Here is a 22,248-nt window from a genome sequence, read left to right on the forward strand (position 1 = left end):
TTGCTCGAGGAATCTCTATGTTCATGCTTTAATGCTCCTTAATCACCCGGTAATGCTTCTTATTCATAGCATCCAAAGCTCCTTAGCGTCCAATGCCTTCACCTTAAGTTGGACTTTCATTTTGGGCTTGACTTTGCATTTGACTTAATTTGTAATTCTTACTTCAATCCATTAAATCTTCATGCAAAAACCCATGCAACTTCATACACTTAATCCAAAATTTGGTCTTGCTTAGCCTTTGTACTCTAGCTTGCATCTTTGTTGGTTTTTAACTCCTAAAAGCTTAAACTCCTACAAAACATGTGGAAACAAGAAATTGCAACTAGAATAACAAATATTAGCTCAAAACACTATGATAAGTGCTAAATGACATGTAAAATGGAACTAATATAGGGGGTAAAACAATATAAATTATGCACTTATCAAACTCCCCCAAGCTAACCTTGCTTGTCCCCAAGCAAGAAATCATATCCCATCAAATGCAATACCCTAAAACAAGCTAAACATAATGATTTAAAAACCCGAGACAACATGGGCAAGGAATAAAGCAAAGCGTGGATGAGATTTACATGACGGCGTAGCATGGAAAACTTGAAATGAACCTTTAAGCTCTTGCATGATCTTTCGACTTATGGACTCTCACGGTGCACTCAAACTCTTTTATATGTGAAAGGACATTTTTGTGAATAAACACTCAACTATCCTCGACTTATAATAATGTGTCTGCAATCTGATATGGTAATCAATCAAAACTAGTAAGCCAAAACAATCAAATGCAAGCATGATAAAGACGCCAAATGGGTAGGAAAAAGGCAATATGTAATGGGTAAGAAAGCGGAGCAAATAAATTATGGATTGTGAAGCTAATGTCAAGCTAGCAACAACCAAATGTAAGGATGCTCAATCCCAATTCTAACCCAATTTTCAATTTGAATCATAAGTAAACTCTCCAAAATATGTGATTAATGCATGAGAGTTTCTCACATCAACTTCATCTTCTTTTTTTCTTTTCAATTCATACTTCTTTTTTCATTTCATTTTCTTTTCATGCTTTTTCATTTCTTTTTTTTTTTTTTTTTCATTCTCAATTTTCATTTCAATTCTTCATTTTTTCCATTCTTTCTTGAGCATTAAGACCAAGCTCACATGATTTTCCAAACTTCGAAACAAATCCAAAGTGAGCATCCAAACAAGACCAAACAAAGTTACTAGCTCAACAAGGTAGGCAAATTATAATGTAGCTAGGGAAAAATGTTTGTGAAGGGGTCAAGAAGGCAATTATTATCATGTGAATGGCTCCAAAATGCTATAACAAATGAATGCATGCTTACAAAGAGATGACATGAGGACCATACTTTTGCATTTTGATGAAACACACATCATAATAAGACACCTACACTCACCTAAGAGAGACCGGATATGGATGCATCGGTCTAGAGAGGTTCTACCTTACCAATTTTTGTAGCTTGCCAATAGTCAAGATCAAGCCTATTCGGTTCATTTTCCATCTCTCACCTACTATGTCAAGACATCCCTATGTAGCTATTATCCCAACATATAAGAACAAATCATTAGCCAAAAGCTATCATTAGGATAAGCAAGAGGGAAAGTAGGCTACAAGCAAGCAAAAAGCACAAATTTCTCTCAAAATTTTCAAAATTTTGTACACTACATGCAAACTACACTACAATGCAAATGCAATCCCCCCAAGCTAAATACAACATTGTCCTCAATGTGCCAATAATTAAATTACCCAACTAAACCATAAAAATGGCTCAATAGCACAAAACAAGAAGGACTAGAGGTAATATTTAATGGGTTGCGAGAAATTAAACTAAAATGCAAAGCAAATAAAACTTACAAGACTTGCTAGCCTCCCCCAAAGCTAGTATGTATACGGGGGACTTCATCATCATTCATCTAAGAAAAAGGCCAAAAGTTGAACCCCTTTCTTCCTTTCTTCTTCTTACCACTTCCACTTGCTTCACCTTGGTGACCACTTCCACTAGAATCATCATCTTGAAGAGGAGTGACATACTCACCAATGTTTTGGCCACTACCAAGACCATCACTATAGCTACTATAACCACCATAACCACCATACCCTACATATCCTCCATGTAATGCTTCAACTCCATAATCCGAACCACAAAAATCCGGACCAGGAGCATATATAGTAAAAGTACCTGCATCATCATTAGGAGGGGGAGTAGGAGGAAGAAATCCACCAAGGGGATAATTATAAAATGAAGGGTGTGGTCCCTCGGGTTGGATTACTCCTTGTCTAGCAAAATGATCATAAATTGGATGCAATGCAAGTCTTTGATCATCACGAATTGTATTAACACTTAAGTTCAAGTCCCACATCATATCCATCATTTCTATACTAGAGGGTGAATGAATACTAGAGGTAGAATGGCGTGCTTGGGAGGGTTGACCTCCCTCACGCCGCTCAACGGTGGTACGTGTCTCACCTCTTAGGTCCAAGTGGTAAGTCGGTCTAGTAAAAGGGGCACTCCCATGATAGTGCTTAGTGTGAACTAAAGCCTTAATTTCTTTCTTCTCTTCGGGTAGACGAATGGAGTCTTGCCTACCTATCTTCCAAACCATGTTAGGGTAAGCATCCCTAAACCAATTACAAGAAATAAAATATTCATAATCTAGCCCAACCCCTTTTTCCCTAGACATAAGCAATGGTCTCAAGTCGGTATTTTCTTGGTTGAATCGACACAAGTGGTGAGCAATCTTTGTAACAAAACCTCCTAAGACAATACAACTATTCTTCGGGTTACATTGTTTGGTCAAGTGGACTGCAAAGTGGTAGGGGATATCGATCCCCCAATTATAATCACCATTAATATTCAAGAAAGCACCCAAAATCTCCACCTCAACTTTCCTCACCGAGTGAGGCTCATTTCTCCCAAAAAAGGTTCATCCCATAAACCTTTGCCAAATCCGAATGTCGGGATAATGTATATATTGGTGAGGGCAATGGTCCCAACTTTGAAAAGGGAAATGGAGAAATGGCATTCCATGTCAAAGCGGGGTTATAAGACTCGGGTGATTCGGTGGTAAGTCTTTATGGAGCAATTGGAAGATATTAGCGAAGTCTGCTAGGTTTAACTTATAATCATCATTAAACAATCGGAAGGTCACAACAAGCACAAAACCGGGTTTCTTAGACCTATGAAACTCAAAAGAGCTCAAGAACTCAAAGGGTGAGTTCGGGAAAGATCTTATAATCCATTGTATAACAATGTTTCATACCAAGACTTTTAAACAAAGTCTTAACATTCTTTTCAATTCCAATATTGTTTAAAAAAGCTTGGTTGATAAATTTAGTCGGTTTCATACCTTTGCTCCTTAGGATGACCTAATTGTCATATTGCTTTTGACAATTAAAAATTACTCCGGGAAAATCTGGGTCTTGCCATTCCGGGACCTCTTCCATTTGCACATCCTCCACAGCCTGGGAGGATTCCGCATCATTCCTTCTCCTCTTAGAAGCACCTTGGGTAGGAGGTCTTCTTGGTGCCATTTTTCTGAAATTTAAGACAAAAATTCATCTTAAGGCAAACCAAAATTCCTAATTTATACTATAAACATGAATAGAGCATTCTACAATCAATTTCTAGTACAAATAAGCATAAAATCAAATTCCCCCAATTTGAGTTAGGGTTTGATAAACTTGATTAAATTGATTGAAATGGATGAAATTAAAAAGAAAACGAAGAGAAACTTACTTGTTGATGTAAATGGTTGATTGAATCTTGCAAAATGATGAAGAACTAGATGTTCCTTGTGATTTTTAGTAAAGAAAAAGTGAAGAAAATGAGAGGAGGAGAGTAGAGATGGGTACCGTCGGGTGTATGAGAATGATAGAATGAATGAAATCTCTTTTTTTTTTCTTTTACCTGTGTCAAACAGCAGCCAAGTAGGTAGAAATCTACGTTCCCGATCGGGGTTGACCGGTCCTTGCCCTTTTGATTTGCTTCCGTATTTTAGCGATTCCGTCCCGTTTTTCGAAAACTACGTCCCCGAACGGGGTTTTTGCATGGGGAAACGTGCTATTTTCTCCTCTAAGTCTCCTTTCTCCATTTTCACCTATAAATCACAAAAAGAAACATCGTCAAGTCTAGTACATTATTTCTAATCTACAAAAAAAAATTGCGGAAAATTAAAAACAAGAAATGAATAAAAGCAAATAAAAAGCTTGGGTTGCCTCCCAAGAAGCGCTGGTTTAACGTCCCGCACGACGTAAAAGCTTGAGTCGGTTTAAGATTTCTTTAGTAGAGGTTGAACGGCCATTTCCTCTATCACACCAACGATCACATTCTCATGATAAATCTTCAAACGATGGCCATTTGCTTTGAATTTGTCGCCCTTGGTGGTCATCACTTCAACGAAACCGAAGTTGTTGACATTTGTGACAGTATATGGACCGGACCACCGTGATCGTAACTTTTCCGGAAATAGCTTGTAACGGGAATTGAATAGCAACACCTTATCACCAATTTCAAGTTCTTTTGTTCAAGATCTTCTTGTCATGCCATCTCTTTGTTTTCTCCTTGTAGAGACGGGAGCTCTCATAAGCTTGTAAGCGGAATTCATCGAGTTCATTGAGTTGCAACAACCGCTTTTCTCCACTCAATTTTGGATCCATGTTAAGCTCCTTAACCGCCCAATAAGCTTTTTGTTCCATCTCAACGGGAAGATGACACGCCTTTCCATAGACCAACCTATATGGTGAGGTACCAATAGGTGTCTTACATGCGGTACGATAAGCCCACAAGGTATCATCAAGCTTCATACTCCAATCCTTTCATGACATGGCAACAACTTTCTCAAGTATGGACTTGATCTCGCGGTTAGAAACCTCTACTTGGCCACTAGTTTGTGGATGGTAAGCCAAGCCTCTTCTATGATAGACCCCATATTTCTCCGATAAAGCATCAAGTTGTTTCTCACCAAAATGAGTACCACGATCACTAATGACCGCTCTTGGCATGCCAAACCTCGGAAATATGATCTTATTGAATAAGTTGATCATGGAACGGGCATCATTTGTTCGAGTAGCAATTGCCTCTAACCATTTAGAGACAGAATCAACGGCAACCAAAATATACCGATTCCCTTTTGAGGAAGGAAATGAAAGGATTCATTAACCCTCAAAATTAAACTCTTTAATAATTTATCTAATTACTCATTAATTAAATATGATGATCTTATGCATGCATAACAAAATATAAAACAAAGATAAGAAGAATGCTCCATACATAAGTGAAATCGGTTTAAGGGCACAAGTAAGAACTCCTTTCTTACTTGTTCTTGAGCTTATATAATTGGATGATCCTCCTTGTCTCAATATTGTGAGATCCTCCTTTCAATTGCACCAAGACAAACCCTTAAATCTAATTAATATATTAACTAGATATATGAATTAGATACCTTAGAATTAATCTAATATTATTTTATATTACTACTTCTAGTAATTTTATAAATTAGATCTTGAACAAATTATTTTCTAGAACTTATTTTTTAGAGAGATGGAGAGAAGTAAGTTATCCAAAATCTAAGAATGAATTAGAGTAAAATAAAATGAGAACTTGTTCTCCTTTTGTGAGGGGTGGCCGGGTAGGGTGAAGAGAAGGGGCCAATGCATGGCCTCTTCTTTATCCATTTAGTCTTACTCAAAATATGTAGGGTTTAGACTTGTAAGAATAGGCAATGATTATGCTTTTAAACAATTTAAAACAATTAATCAATCCATCCTAATACCCCATAGTTTCGGTCACTTTACATAATATGGAGTCCATTTTATTTTTGTCAATTGTCACTTTGTCATATAATGTACGACATGTGACATATAACATGTTATTAATTATATTAATGCATACTTAGCAATTAAATATCATTACATATATTAATTTAATTATATACAATAATTGACTAGTAATTCCCAATTACATGTAAATAAAATGGTCCATGTTAATATAATCTACAGCATATTGCAATTATAATTAACTGTTCATTCGTAATTTAATTATTTCATAAACAAAATTTTAGTAATATAACATCTTAATTAATAAAACGAATCTCATTTAATCGAATTACAATAATATTCATATTCTTACTCACATTCGTGAATTGTTCTATTTTAAGGAATTAATTAATCTGTATCATTATACAATTAACTAATTTTATCTATTAAGGGAATTGTCCTTTAGGCGTGACCTTAAGGGATCAACTGATTACCACCGTCAAACGACAGTAATGTCAAACTCTAGTCAGTCAATCATTACCGATTTAATGTTGATCAGTTGATGTATAAAATGAATCATGTATTCTTATTATGAGTTTTAATAATATGATCGCACTATTGTCGAGGACACATACTCCAACAATCTCCCACTTGTGCGAGACAAGTGTGCGTCACCAATTCTCTTGTCCTATTACTATCTCCCACTCAATGCAAGGTGTCTTGCAGGTCGTTCTTACAAGTGATCATATCTAGAGTGGTTTCCTCGATCTGGAGAGTAACTGTCTGACCGGAATTATCTACCATAGATAGCTTCCGAGCATGGCCACGCATTTTCATTTCACTACTCCTCGAGTCGCCCTGAGATTTTTAAATAACCCTGACAAGGGGATGGACAATTTCTATCGCACTATTTCCTTTGTTTAGCCATAGTTCATCATGACACAAAATATGCCCATTAGACTTCATTTACGAAAATTGTAGAGCATAATTTAAAGTCACTCAGAAACTGTGCCAACTTGGGCGAATAGTCTTTAGTCAAAGAATTGACTCAAAAGAATAATATAGTAGCTCTCGCCACGACCAGGCTATATGAATTACCAGAACTCTATAAGCGGTCACGGCCCAACAAAGTGTCTCTTACAGTCTTCCTATGTGATCGACTGGTCATCTCTTATGACCCCATGGCACTTGAAGTTGCCATCAATCGACTCACAATCTAGCCACTTAGAGACGTCACCTCATATGAATGACCAGGGGCAATTACTATGTTAATCCAGTTCACTTTAATAGGGTTCAATGTTGTCTCAACAACCTATTCGGATATAACAAAGTAATAGATGAGTTTTAAGAAACTCAAATGATAAACGTGATTATCACATATGAATAGTCAATACCATATTACTACTTCATATATTATAATCTTAGGTGTATATATATATTATACTTATCAAGGTGCAATAAAAGCTTGGTTAGTGGATATACCATGTATCCATTTGGTCCAACTTTATGAATTGTTTTCTCCTTCTATTCAATGTCATTTCTAATGTCATGAATTTCTCTGAGTACATGTCTAGATTTCTTCATAGACTTGGGCTTTTTAACTTGTAAAATGCTCCCATTGTTATCATATAACGTGTGATAAAATACTTGGCGAAAGGATGTATCCATAGCTCCATTATTAATCACCACATCACAACGTACTCAAACTCCATTTGTAGAATTTGCAATGATTGATACTAAAATATTTTTCTAGTCATTTACTCCTGAGTCAATAAGATTAGCCTAGGATTTCGTTAAATCCTTATAGGTTTGGAAACTAAAGTTTGTGTAACCCTTCAACACACAACTTAGTTAGTCTTCCAAACACAAGAACGGATCCTTATTTCTTCTCAGGAATTATAGTGGATGTTCTTGAAGGCTTTCAAATGACTTTTATACGAAATAACTTGTCATTGACTTATTATGCCCCAAGCATATTATTCATCATGACATGTGCATACATTGGCATACATGATCATTCTAATGGGAGAAACATTAGCAATCGATTTCATGTGATCAACAACTCATGGGGTTCAGTGAATGACTATGACTCTATCATAGTAATTCCACTTTCATCTAAATGAATAACCTCCTCAACCTATGTTGATATTAAACCGATAATGAATCTTATCTACATAAGATACTTATCTATGTGCCAACTTAAAATTCCCTATATAATAAATAGATTTGGATTCTTTAAAAAAAAGTAACATGTCTTCTTTCATCGAGAATTGAAAACAAAAAACACTCCTTCATCAACAGTAGTGTTAGCATGTCATCCTCAACGATATTAATATGAAAGACAATTTCTCCCACTGATCTCCATGTCTAAACATGACAATATTGACTCTCACTTAAATCCATGTATACTTATAGCTTCTCGACAACTCGAGTAAAACCATTTTCTTATCACATAACTTGAGATGATCATTGCAATTTTAAGTGTTATTAAAACCTTGTGCTTATGTCACACATACACTCTTTTCTAAATACCTATTTAGAAATTGGTCTTAACATCTAACTTGATCATTTACATTATGAGGTGTAGAAATGATGATATGGATCTTAGCATAGTTACCTTCTAACTAAACTTTGTGGACAATTAAATTTCTATCCATGCAACTCTTATGCATAGACTTCACATTGGTTCGTTAGGCTCTTATGTAAATTGACTTGAAATTACTCGATATAACCACTTCATAATCTTTATTAAAGATCACTTTCTATTGGTCTCTTCACTAGTCTCGAGTTTGACCTAACAAGCTTTCTTTTGGTCTCCTCACTAGTCTTGAGTTTGACCTTAACAAGCTTTGTTTTGGTCTCCTCACTAGTCTTTAGTTTGTTGCTAGTTTTTTTCCCATTCTATCTTTTGAAAAATACGCCTATTTTATCGAAATATAGCTATGCAAGCAACAAACTATTCTCAAGAGTAAATGTCGCACATTATGACCTCAATAGATGACCCTCTTGTAATGACATTGTAATCTAGTAGTAAGATAGACTAACCTTTATAAGATAAAGGATTGAACTCATATCCATGTTTTATACAATTTTAGGGTCTTAAGGCCTCCCATAACTCGTATGGAGTCTTATAAGTGATTACACGTCTTAGTTATAAGTGGCGTTTTCAATTGGTTTCTAAAATTCTCTACCTAGAGTCCAAATGACTCTATTTGACTTTTTAATCATCCTATCTTATCTCAAATAGGATGTGATATTTGGTCATAAAAATATAAGAGGGAATCAAATTCATGGCTTATGAACTTATTACAATGATCCAATCGTTGTAATTCTTTTATGATCAATTTAACTCAAATCAATTTATGTTGTTGATGTGTAATGTGCATAATGACAAGTTTTTAGAACAAAGAAAATTCCATAAACCGAATGACTTGGGTTGAAAACCAAGTCATTAAAATTCATACAACTATTATTTGCAAAATGGAATAAAACAAATTTCCATGTCGAACAAATTAGAAGTTCTAAAACAACAAGTTAAAATACAACAATACTAAGAAGACAATACAAAATAAAAAGCCAAGCTTCCATAGGTCTTCTACTATGGGCGGCTACTCTAGCATCCCTTGTTGAAGATCATCCTCAAGCTTGCTTGTCCTTGCCTTTGTCTTTGCTCACATGCTCTGATTACCACTTGAAAGGATTCATTAACCCTCAAAATTAAACTCTTTAATAATTTATCTAATTACTCATTAATTAAATATGATGATCTTATGCATGCATAACAAAATATAAAACAAAGATAAGAAGAATCCTCCATACATAAGTGAAATCGGTTTAAGGGCACAAGTAAGAACTCCTTTCTTACTTGTTCTTAAGCTTAAATTATTGGATGATCCTCCTTCTCTCAATATTGTGAGATCCTCCTTTCAATTGCACCAAGACAAACCCTTAAATCTAATTAATATATTAACTAGATATATGAATTAGATACCTTAAAATTAATCTAATATTATTTTAAATTACTACTTCTAGTAATTTTATAAATTAGATCTTGAACAAATTATTTTCTAAAACTTATTTTTTAGAGAGATGGAGAGAAGTGAGTTATCCAAAATCTAAGAATGAATTAGAGTAAAATAAAATGAGAACTTGTTCTCCTTTTGTGAGGGGTGGCCGGGTAGGGTGAAGAGAAGGGTCCAATGCATGGCCTCTTCTTTATCCATTTAGTCTTACCAAAAATATGTAGGGTTTAGACTTGTAAGAATAGGCAATGATTATGCTTTTAAACAATTTAAAATAATTAATCAACCCATCCTAATACCCCATAGTTTCGGTCACTTTACATAATATGGAGTCCATTTTATTTTTGTCAATTGTCACTTTGTCATATAATGTATGACATGTGACATATAACATGTTATTAATTATATTAATGCATACTTAACAATTAAATATCATTACATATATTAATTTAATTATATACAATAATTGACTAGTTATTCCCAATTACATGTAAATAAAATGGTCCATGTTAATATAATCTACAACATATTGCAATTATAATTAACTGTTCATTCTTAATTTAATTGTTTCATAAACAAAACTTTAGTAATATAACAACTTAATTACTAAAACGAATCTCATTTAATCGAATTACAATAAGATTCATATTCTTACTCACATTCGTGAATTGTTCTATTTTAAGGAATTAATTAATCTATATCATTATACAATTAACTAATTTTATCTATTAAGGGAATTGTCCTTTAGGTGTGACCTTAAGGGATCAACTGATCACCACCGTCAAACGACAGTAATGTCAAACTCTAGTCAGCCAATCATTACCGATTTAATGTTGAGAGTTGATGTATAAAATGAATCATCCCTTTATGTATTCTTATTATGAGTTTTAATGATATGATCGCACTATTGTCGAGAACACATATTCCAACAGGAAACGGTCCTTGATAATCAATACCCCAAACATCGAATACCTCCACTTCCAAGATACCATTTAAAGGCATCTCGTGCCTCTTTGATATGGAACCCGTCCTTTGGCAAGCATCGCAAGCCATCACAAAATTTTTAGAATCTTGGAACATAGTTGGCCAATAGAAGCCGGATTGCAACACCTTTGCAACGGTCTTGGATGGTCCATGATGACCACCATAAGGAGAAGAATGGCATCCTTCTAGCACCCCTTTCACATCCTAATGTGGGATACATCTCCGGAATAGCCCGTCGGAGCAATGTTTGAACAAGTTTGGATTGTCCCATAGGAAGAACTTGGCATCATGTAAGAACTTCTTCCTTTGTTGATATGAAAGGTTAGGTGGCAACTCTCTTCCAACTAGATAGTTGGCTATGTCGGCATACCAAGGAGTATTGGCTTCCAACATCATCAAAACATCATCGGCGAAGGAATCATTGATAGGTAACTCAATACCTCCATCATTGAACTTCAAACGGGATAGGTGGTCGGCAACAACATTTCCGGCCCACTTCTTGTCTTTAATCTCAAGATCAAATTCTTGCAAGAGCAAGATCCATCGTATCAACCTTGGCTTAGCTTCTTGTTTGGCTAGGAGGTGCTTTAGTGCGGCATGATCGGTATGAACAATGTCTTTTCAACCGATCAAGTAAGAGCGAAATTTGTCTAAGGCATAGACAATGGCAAGTAGCTCTTTCTCCATGTTGGCATAGTTGATTTGAGCCGCATCCAAGGTTTTTCTAGCATAGTAGATAGCATGGATAACCTTGTCCTTTTTTTGTTCTAGCACGGCATCTACCGCATAGTCACTTGCATCACACATGAGCTCGAATGGCAAGTTCCAATCCGGTGATTGGATTATAGGTGCGGAAATTAAAGCCTTCTTGATCCTATTAAAAGACTCAAGACAAACGTTAGTAAACAAAAAGGGAGCATCTTTTAAAAGAAGCTCCGTAAGAGGTTTTGCAATCTTAGAAAAATCTTTAATAAAACGGCGGTAGAATCCCGCATGGCCTAGGAAACTCCTTACACTCTTCACATTTACCGGTGGGGGTAGTTGCTCAATAACTTGGACCGTAGCATGGTCCACTTCAATTCCTCTTTCCGAGACAATATGACCAAGCACAACTCCTTCATTCACCATGAAATGGCACTTTTCCCAATTAAAAAATAAGTCAACCTCTTCACAACGCTTCAACACTTTAGACAAGTTAGATTAACATGCATCAAAAGAAGAACCATAGACACTAAAGTCATCCATAAACACCATTCCATATACATTTTTCCCATAATATTCTCTCTAAGTCTTAGGTTAGTTTAGTCTTTAGTTTAGATTAGAATTACTTTTAGTTTTATGTTAAAAACATTTTACCTTAAGCATTTCAATATAATTTTCATTCAAGTTTATTTACAATTTATATTTCAAGTATTGTTCTTCCAAGTTCCATTCCTAATTTCATTGCAAGGTAATCCTATTCATCGAGGTGTAGAGTCTTCTATAATAATGTCAACAACATCCAAAATGTCAATAGAATAACAAGACTCTTCTATCATGGGACTCTTCATGGCACTATTCAAATTATATGTGACCTTATCGTCACCCACTTCCAATGTAATTTTACCATTCTTGACATCAATTAACGCACCCGTGGTATGTAAAAAGGGTCTTCCCAAAATGATTGGGATTTGGGTATCTTCGGCCATGTCAAGAACAATAAAATCAACCGGAATGAAAAACTTACCAACCTTAACGGGAACATCCTCCAAAACTCCCAAAGGGCGTTTTATAGAACGGTCCGCCATTTGCAATGTGACACTAGTACATTTTAAGACTCCCATATTAAGCTTAGCACAAATAGACTAAGGTATTACACTCACACTAGCACCTAAATCACATAAAGCTTTGTCAATTTGATAGGTGCCAATTGTGCATGGAATAGAAAAGCTACCGAGATCTTTTAACTTAGGAGGGGACTTATTTTGCAAAAGAGCACTCACCTCGGCGGTGAGGGCTATCGTTTCAACTTCGTCAAAAGTCCTCTTCTTAGTTAAAATGTCTTTCATGAACTTAGTATAAGATGGAATTTGAGTGATTAATTCGGTAAAAGGAACGGTTACCTGGACATTCTTCACAACTTCCATGAACTTACCAAATTGAGAATTCTTTTGATGCTTTGCCAATCTATGAGGGAATAGCACTTTGACTTTTTCCGGCACCTTTGGTTCAACATCCTTCTTTGGAGGAGCATCCTCCACATCTTTGACTTTCTCAACCACAAGTGGATCATCCACCTTCTTTGGAACATCCTCACTTTCTTTTAACATTTGGAGAAATCTCCAACTCAACAAGTACCTCCTCATCTTCTTTGGGCATGGATGGTCCATCATATTTTGTACCACTTCTTAAGGAGATAGAATTAAGGGTATCATGTGGTTGCTCACCTTGAGGGGATAGTTGACCCGTTTTCCTTGAAGAGCTAGATGAGGCTAGTTGAGCCATTTGTTGCTCCAACATTTTGATTGCGGCATTTTGAGCTTGCTCATTCTTTTGGATTTGAGCCAACAATTCCTTTTGCATTTGTACTATCAAGCCCTCAAGATTACCTCCCCCTTAGTTGTTTTGTTGGCCATTTTGTGGTGGGGTTGATTTTGTTGGTAATTGTGTTGAGGTGGTCTTTGTTGATTTTGATAACCCGGTGGAGGAATATACTTTTGTTGTTGAGGGACATAGGCATTTTGTTGTGGTGGGGGTTGAGGTTGAGGATTAAGCACATTATTACTTCGATAAGACATATTCGGGTAAAATCTTGAATATGGGTAATATATATTTGAAAATGTACCCGGTGGATAAGAAGTTTGTCTTAGAGCTTAAAAAGCATTTACCTCTTCAATAGGAGCTTGGCAATGAGTGGTGTAATGACCCGCACCTCCGAAACCGTCACAAACAATAATTTGATTTGTAGAAGACACGACATTGAGTTGTTGAAGGGAATCTCTAGCATCTCATTCCGCCAATTGTTGTTGGAGTAAGGCAATTTGAGCTAGCAAGACGGAATTGTCGGAGGATTCTTATTTACCTTTGAGTGGCACACTTCGGGAATTGATATATTGTGCATCATGGACTGTCATAGATTCGATCGTGGCATGAGCAATATCGGTGTCAATTTGATCAAACCGCCCATTGTTGGCGGAATCAAGAATCCTTCGGGACTCGGCACAACATCCATTGTAGAATGTTATAGCTAGAAACCAATAATCTAGCCCATGATGTGGGCATTGTCTTTGAAACTCTTTGTACCTCTCCCAAGCTTCATATAAGCTCTCAAGAGCTTGTTGACGGAATCTGGTGATTTGGCTCCTCAAAGTTTGAGTTTTCTCAGGTGGAAAAAACTTTTGATAGAAAGCAAGAGCCAATTCCCATGGTGGTGCGGTCAAGGCTATTGATCCAAAGCTTGGCCTTGTCCTTCAAAGAGAAAGGGAAAAGTATTTCCCTTATTTGGTCTTGAGTGACGCCCGTTTGACGGATCATAAAGCAATAATCACAGAAATTTTGCACATGCAAATTGAGATCCTCCAAAGGACTTCCCCAAATTGCTTCCTCTCCATAAGGCTGATGAAAGCCGGTTTAAGCTCGAAGTCTGGCGTGGTAATTTAAGTAGCTGTGATACCGGCCGGAAGCATGGCTGCGGTGGGCTTTGAGTGATCGGAAAGTTTCACCATCTTTTTAGTTGAAGATGGTGGTGGTGGTGGTGGAGATGATGAACTTGAAACCTCCTCCTCTTCTTCAAGAACTTTTAGATCGTCGAGGTAAGACTTTCTAGCACTTTCAACTTGCACGGGAGAAGCGGCTTCTTTCACTTCTTTCCAAAACGTCGTCTTCTCCTAAAGGTTTTCTCGGGATCGGAATCCGGTGAAAGTAATTCTCAACTACGAGAGGACATGAGCATAAGACAACAATTTCTAGAAAATGATAAGCAACGGTCTCAAGGAACAAGTGTTCATCAAGACAAAAGAAAACAAGATAAAAATCGACAATTCAAAACGCAATAAAACCGTGCTCCCCGGCAATGGCGCCAAAATTTGATAGGCTTATCGTGTACCTATGCAAAGATAATTACCCTAGACACAAATTAATGTAGCAATAGGGGTCGAACACAAGGAGATGGGAATTGCGTTGTGAAATGCTATGGAAAGATTCTTATCAAGGCCGATTTCGTTTTGTTTGTTTGTTGTTGGTTTGATGACTAACAAATATTAAGATGTAAACTATATGATAAAAGGGAGTCTAAGGGAGTCGGGTCACACATGCAAAGGTAAATATATGATCATGTTAAATTCGATATTAACAACATTTTCAATTGTTTAGGCTTAGAGACATCCACCTTACGATATTAGTGTCAACCATAGACCGGGTCCTAGAGAAACACTCGTTTATGACTAGGTCGTCCTACTACACATGCTTAGTCTAATTCATTTTCGTGCCTCTCGACTTATAAAAACGAATTAAAAAACTTAATCAATGAATAAGGCCTTTAAACATAGATTAAACGTGATGATGCAAACATATGATAGAAACAATTAGACAATACTATATCAACCTAATTTATCATTTTACATATTTGATTTTGCATGGCTTCCTTAACCCTTAGACTAAGGGAAATTAGCTACTCATGATGTAATGTAAACTATAAACTTTGTTGAATAAAATGTTAGACATAATTGTATAAATGATATAAACTAAATGATATAACATAAAATAAGAATAATACTAATGTGATATAATAAAAGTACTAATGATAAACTATGCGATAACTAAATAGAAATGTAAATAGTAAACTAGAAATAGGAATACCGTAATGGAAATGAACTTATAAGGAAGAACAAAGTAGAACCAAATGCTTGAATATATAAATAATCAAATGTTTGATAACTAAATGCTTAACAATATTGAAAACAAATATGAAAACTAATGAGAGAAATATTGCTTAAGGCTATTATGGAGTATATAAGACGTGAGAATAAGATGACCCTAATGACGGATTAAGGCCCCTATTTATAAGAAAATAGGGACATAACGTAAAATAGCAAGAAGGGGTCAAAGGGCACTAGCAAGTTCACCTTCTTACTAGTGGTTGTCCGGGCATTCGTCTTAATTCCTCAATTAATTGCTCGAGGAATCTCTATGTTCATGCTTTAATGCTCCTTAATCACCCGGTAATGCTTCTTATTCTTAGCATCCAAAGCTCCTTAGCATCCAATGCTTTTACCTTAAGTTGGACTTTCATTTTGGGCTTGACTTTGCATTTGACTTCATTTGTAATTCTTACTTCAATCCATTAAATCTTCATGCAAAAACCCATACAACTTTATACACTTAGTCCAATACGTGGTCTTGCTTAGCCTTTGCACTCTAGCTTGCATCTTTGTTGGTATTTAGCTCCTAAAAGCTTAAACTCCTACAAAACATGTGGAAACAAGAAATTGCAACTAGAATAACAAATATTAGTTCAAAACACTATGATAAGTGCTAAATGACATGTAAAATGAAACTAATATAGGGGGTAAAACAATGTAAATTATGTTGGGATTCATTAATCTCATTGGTTTACATATTCAAAGTATGATAATTTAATTTAGTCATAAAATTAAATCGGATCTTATGCATGCAAAACAATTACAAGTATAAGGAGAAAATAAATTCTTACATTGAGTATTTCGGATCAAAGGGCACTAGCAAGTTCACCTTCTTACTAGTTCTTGAGCTTTCCAAAGGTGGAAGAACAAGATTCAAGTGGAGAATCTCTCCCAAGGAATTATACCCAAAGCAACACTCTTAATAATTAAAATTAATATGATCTAGTATTAATTAAAATCTAACTTAAACTTGACACAAAAATGGATTTTGTTCTCTTCTTTTTCGGTTAAGAGGAGAGGATTTTATAAGTGTTTCTTTCTCTATAGTATTTCACAAATGTAGAGAGTTGTACATCTTTTCTAACACTAGAAAATTATGTAGTGTAGAGGTGAATAATTATAGAAGAAACCCTTGGCTTCCTCTAGGTAGAAAAACCGGGTGGGGGTTGGACTTTTTGGAGCCAATGGATGCAAAAGTTGCTCTTCTCAAAAGTTATAGGGTTGCATGGCTATAAACTAGAGTGATCATTGTGTTTTCTATTTAAAATAATCAACACAATTTAAAACCCTAACCCTCCCCATTTTCGGTACACCAAACATAAAATGGAAGGTCCATTTTATATTTGTCAATTGTCAATTTTGTCATATGTCACATGTTACATGACATGTTACACTATAGTGTATTTTTTTAACATATTAAAAATCAACATATTAATAAAATATGTTACATACAAAATTAACTAGTAATTCTTAATTACTTGTACCAAAATGGTTTATCGAATTATAAATTACAACAACTTGTATTTATAATAAATTATTCAATCTGTTTCAATTGTTTCGTAAACAATAATTTAATCTAAGTAATAAAACTATTCGATTACTTAGACCGTATCTTATTTAATCGAATTACAATAAGATACGTAATTTTACTCACAAAATCATCCGTCAATTTTAAGCAATTTAATTAACTCGTATCGGCATACGATTAATTAAATAAACAATTAAGAGCATTACCCTATAGGTATGACCTTAGGGGATCAACTAATCACCACCGTCGTATGACAGTAATGTCAAACTCTAGTCAGCCAATCATTACCGATATGTGTGGACCTGTTGACTAAGAAGTATTACTTTCCCTCATGTATTCTTAATATGAGATTTAAACATGTGATCTCAATATGATCAACAATGTGATCGCATTATTGTCGGGGACACTCCAACAATCTCCCACTTGTCCTCGACAAGTGTGCGTCACCAATTCTCTTGTCCTATTTCTATCTCCCACTCAATATAAGGTGTCTTTCAGGTCGTACTTGCAAGTGATCATATCGATGGTGGTTTCCTAGATCTGGAGAACAACTGATTGACCGGAATTATCAACCATAGATACCTTCCGAGCGTGGCCACGCATTTCCAGTTCATTACTCCTCGAGTGGCCCTGAGATATTGTTTTAACCCTGACAAAGGGGTGGACAATTCCTATCGCACTATTCCCTTCGACTAGCCACAGCTCATCATAACCCAAAATAAGCCCTTTTAACCCTATTTACGAAGGTCGTAGGAACATAAATCAAAGTTACTCTGAAACTGTGCAACCTTGAGCGAACAGTCTTTAGTCAAAAGAATCGACTCATTAGAATACTACAGTAGCTCTTGCCACGACCAGGCCATATAATTTGCCAGAACTCCATAAGCGGTCATTAGGCCCGACAAAGTGTTCTAAACCGTCTGCCTATGTGATCGACTAGTCATCTCTTATGACTCTATGGCACTTGAACTTGCCATCAATCGCATCACACTCTAGTCACTTCGAGACGTCACCTCATACAAGTGACTATGGGCGATTACTATGTCAATTTAGTTCACTTTAATGGGGTTCAATCTTGTCTTTACAACCCATTTAAATATGATAAAGTAATGAAAAAACAAAAAACAAATGTGATTATGCATATGAACAAATAAAACAACTCTTTTATTTCATATCAAAATCTAACATAAAACTGGCATGCGTTTAAGTCCCATGGACACAACATGTCCATCATGTTTAGCCTGCGATAAAGGCTTGGTGAGCGGATCAGCAATGTTATCATCCGTCCCAACCTTAAAATTCGCAATTTCCTTCCTTTCGATGAAATCTCTAATTACATGGAATTTTCTAAGTACATGTCTAGATCTATTACTAGACTTGGGCTCTTTAGCTTGGAAGATTATCCCATTGTTGTCACAATAGAGAGTAATGGGATCATTGGCGGTAGGTACTACTTTTAGCCCTTCCAAGAATCGCTTGATCCACATAGCTTCCTTGGCAGCTTCTAATGCTGCTAAGTACTCAGCCTCCGTTGTAGAATCCGCAGTCACAGCTTCCTTGAAGCTTCTCAAGCTTACGGCACCACCATTGAGCATGAAAACAAATCCAGCTTGTGATTTCATGTCATCTCTATCTGTTTGAAAACTGGAGTCCGTGTAACCCTTAACACAGAGCTCGGAGTCACCTCCAAACATTAAGACAGAATCCTTAGTCCTTCGCAAGTACCTAAGGATGTTCTTGACGGCAATCCAGTGACTCTCACCTGGATTTCCTTGATATCTACTCGTCATGCTCAAAGCATACGAGACATCTGGACGAGTGCATATCATGGCATACATGATTGATCCAACGGCGGAAACATAAGGGATCAACTTCATTCGTTCAACATCTTTGGGTTCGGTGGGTGATTGAGACTTGCTCAATATGGTCCCACTAACCATAGGAACCAAGCCTCTTTTAGATTGGTCCATGCTGAAGCGTCGAAGAATCTTATCAACATAAGATTCTTGACTTAATGCCAATATCCTTTTGGGTTTATCTCTATAGATCCGGATACCTAATATGCGTTGTGCTTCTCCTAAATCCTTCATTTGGAAATGATTTCCTAGCCACTCCTTGACGGAAGACAACATAGGAATGTCATTTCCAATAAGTAGTATGTCATCCACATACAATATTAGGAACACAACATTGCTCCCACTGAACTTCATATATAAACATGGTTCCTCAATACTTCGAGTAAAACCATTTTTTTTTTATGACATGATTAAATCGATGGTTCCAACTTCTTGATGCTTGCTTAAGACCATAAATGGATCTCTTAAGCTTGCATACTTTGTTAGGATTTTTAGGATCCACAAAACCTTCGGGTTGTATCATGGACACCTCATCTTCTAAATGCATATTCAGAAAAGCGGTCTTGACATCCATTTGCCATATTTCATAGTCATGAAATGCGGCGATCGCTAACAGTACCGAATTGATCTTATCATAGCCACGGGGGCAAAGCTTTCGTCATAGTGAAGACCATGAACTTGAGTAAAACCTTTTGCCACTAGCCTAGCCTTGTAGACATCATCATGTCCTTCTATGCCATTCTTTACTTTGAAGATCCATTTGCACTGAAGAGGTCTTGCCCCTTCAGGCAAATCCACCAAGTTCTATACTTGATTTTCATGCATAGAACTCATTTCGGATTTCATGGCTTCAAGCCATAAAACTGAATTGGGACTAGAGATTGTAGCTTTGTAGGTGGCGGGTTCGTCACTTTCTAAAAGTAACACATCGAGGATCCCATCTGTTGGAGCTTGTGTCCTCCACAAATTAGTGTGATAACATTTATAAATCTCTTATAGGTTCACAAGGGTATACTTCGTATTTTATCAGTTGATTAACGATTACCTAATAACGGTTGGCTTGCTAGAAAGTTTGACGTTATTATCATACAGATGGAGGTGATCAACTGGTCCCTAAACGTCACACCTAAAGGATGTGTTTAAGAGATGTGATTGTATGAAAATATAATCACATTGATGCCTTATATGACTAAACAGTTAGTCACTGTGTTGATGAGACGATTATTTAATGCTGATTAAATAATATAAGCTGAGACGAATTAACTGTCAATTCGTAAATTGAATATAATAAGTTATATTTAATTAATGTATATAATGTTAGCTTGGACGAATTAATATGTTAATTCATAATTAAATGTAATCGGTTATATTTAATTAGCTAATTATAAATATGCGATATTTATAGTTAAAGTATATATTATACAATATTGTCATAATAAATTATTATTGACCGGTATTAATAACTCGACTACAAGCTGTTGTAAGTAGACTGATTAATACGGAATAAATTAAAATGACAATTTATAAATTATGCACTTTATATACATTTTGTAAACTACCAAAAATAAGTAGATTTAATCATCTTATTTTGGTAGGTGGTATAATCGAAAAAAGAGAAATAATCCTCTTAATTTCGGTAAATGGGCCGAAAAATAGGAAGAAAAATTCTACCCTATTTCTCTTCCTCATACACGGTTAAAGGGGATGAGGGAGTGGATTTTTCTAACCTAATTTTCTAACCTAGCCTCCTCTCATTTCAACAAAACACAAAAACCCTAATTAATCAGTTATTTTGGGGATCGATTCTAGCAAAAGAACAAGGGCATATCTCATATCATCTTGGGTGCAACTGATAGGAGAATATCATTGCGATATTGTTCATAGGCCGAATTAGCTAGGACCGAAGGTTATTTCTTTTTCATCTATGATTTTGTTTATGCAATTTATTTTATGACTAGTTATCATCACAATATATTCGTTATAATCCTTAAAGTTAAAGGGATGCATACAGATAAATCCCACAAGTGGTATCAGAGCCAAGGCACATGTGGTATCAAACCACGTAAGTATTACACGTGAATAATAAGAAATTAAAGGTTGGTGACAAAGATCAAACCTATCTATGGCATTGTCGAATGGGACACATAAATGAGAAACGCGTAAAGAAACTCGTCGATAATGGGACCATTCCCGCATTCGAATTTTCTACATATGGCACGTTTGAATCATGTCTCATTGGCAAAATGACTCGAATTTCCTTCAAAGGTGTTGGAATGCGCGCTAGTGACCTATTAGGACTCATACATACTGATGTTTGTGGACCTGTGTCAATTACCGCTAGAGATGGCTATAGATATTTTATCACTTTCACAGACGATTTGAGTAGATACGGATATGTCTACTTAATGAAGCATAAAATTGAGTCCTTTGAGAAATTCAAGGAATACCAGAACAGGGTTGAAAACAAACTGGGTAGAAAGGTTAAAGCATTCCGTTCAGATCGGGGTGGCGAATATCTTTCGAATGAGTTTGATCAACACCTTAAAGACTGTGGAATCGTTTTGCAGTTAACTCTACCTGGAACACCTCAATTAAATGGTGTGTCCGAACGGAGAAATCGAACCTTACTTGATATGGTTCGATCCGTGATGAGTCACACGGTAGTGCCTGATTCATTATGGGGTTTTGCTCTTTTGTCAGTTGCTCTTATACTTAACCGAAGTCCGACTAAAGGTGTCGACAAGACTCCATATGAAATGTGGAAGGGAACGGTCCCTAACTTGTCCTTTATTCGGGTTTGGGGCTGCGAGGCTTATGTCAAGTGGAGACACGAGGATAAGCTCGGCCCGCGATCGGTCAAGACATACTTTATAGGTTATCCAAAAGGAACATTTGGTCATTACTTCTATTCGCCTACCGAACATCGAGTTTTTGTTACAGCTAGTGCGACGTTCTTAGAGAAAGAATTTCTCGAGAACAAGACAAGTAATAGAACCTTCGAGCTGTCGGAGATTCCAGAACCAACAACCGAGGAACGGATGGAGGAAGTTGTTCCTCCAACTGATGATACGGTTAATATTCCTGAGGAACCTAGGAGGTCGGGTAGAGTCTCTCATCCTCCAAACAGATACATTGGTATGGTCGAGGAGAATGACGTTTTGCTCCTAGAGAGTAATGAACCCGCTACCTATAAAGATGC

The 22,248-nt window shown here is 36.2% G+C and overlaps 1 non-coding gene across 1 annotated transcript; it reads left to right on the forward strand.

Moving 5' to 3' along the window:
* Nucleotides 1-14,010: 14,010 nt before the first annotated feature.
* On the forward strand, nt 14,011-14,117 carry LOC141593672 (small nucleolar RNA R71). Its single transcript, XR_012521743.1, has one exon. It is a non-coding gene; the product is annotated as a small nucleolar RNA R71 (small nucleolar RNA).
* Nucleotides 14,118-22,248: the final 8,131 nt, after the last annotated feature.

The sequence above is a fragment of the Silene latifolia genome, chromosome 7, assembly GCF_048544455.1.
Source record: "Silene latifolia isolate original U9 population chromosome 7, ASM4854445v1, whole genome shotgun sequence".
NCBI lineage: Eukaryota > Viridiplantae > Streptophyta > Magnoliopsida > Caryophyllales > Caryophyllaceae > Silene > Silene latifolia.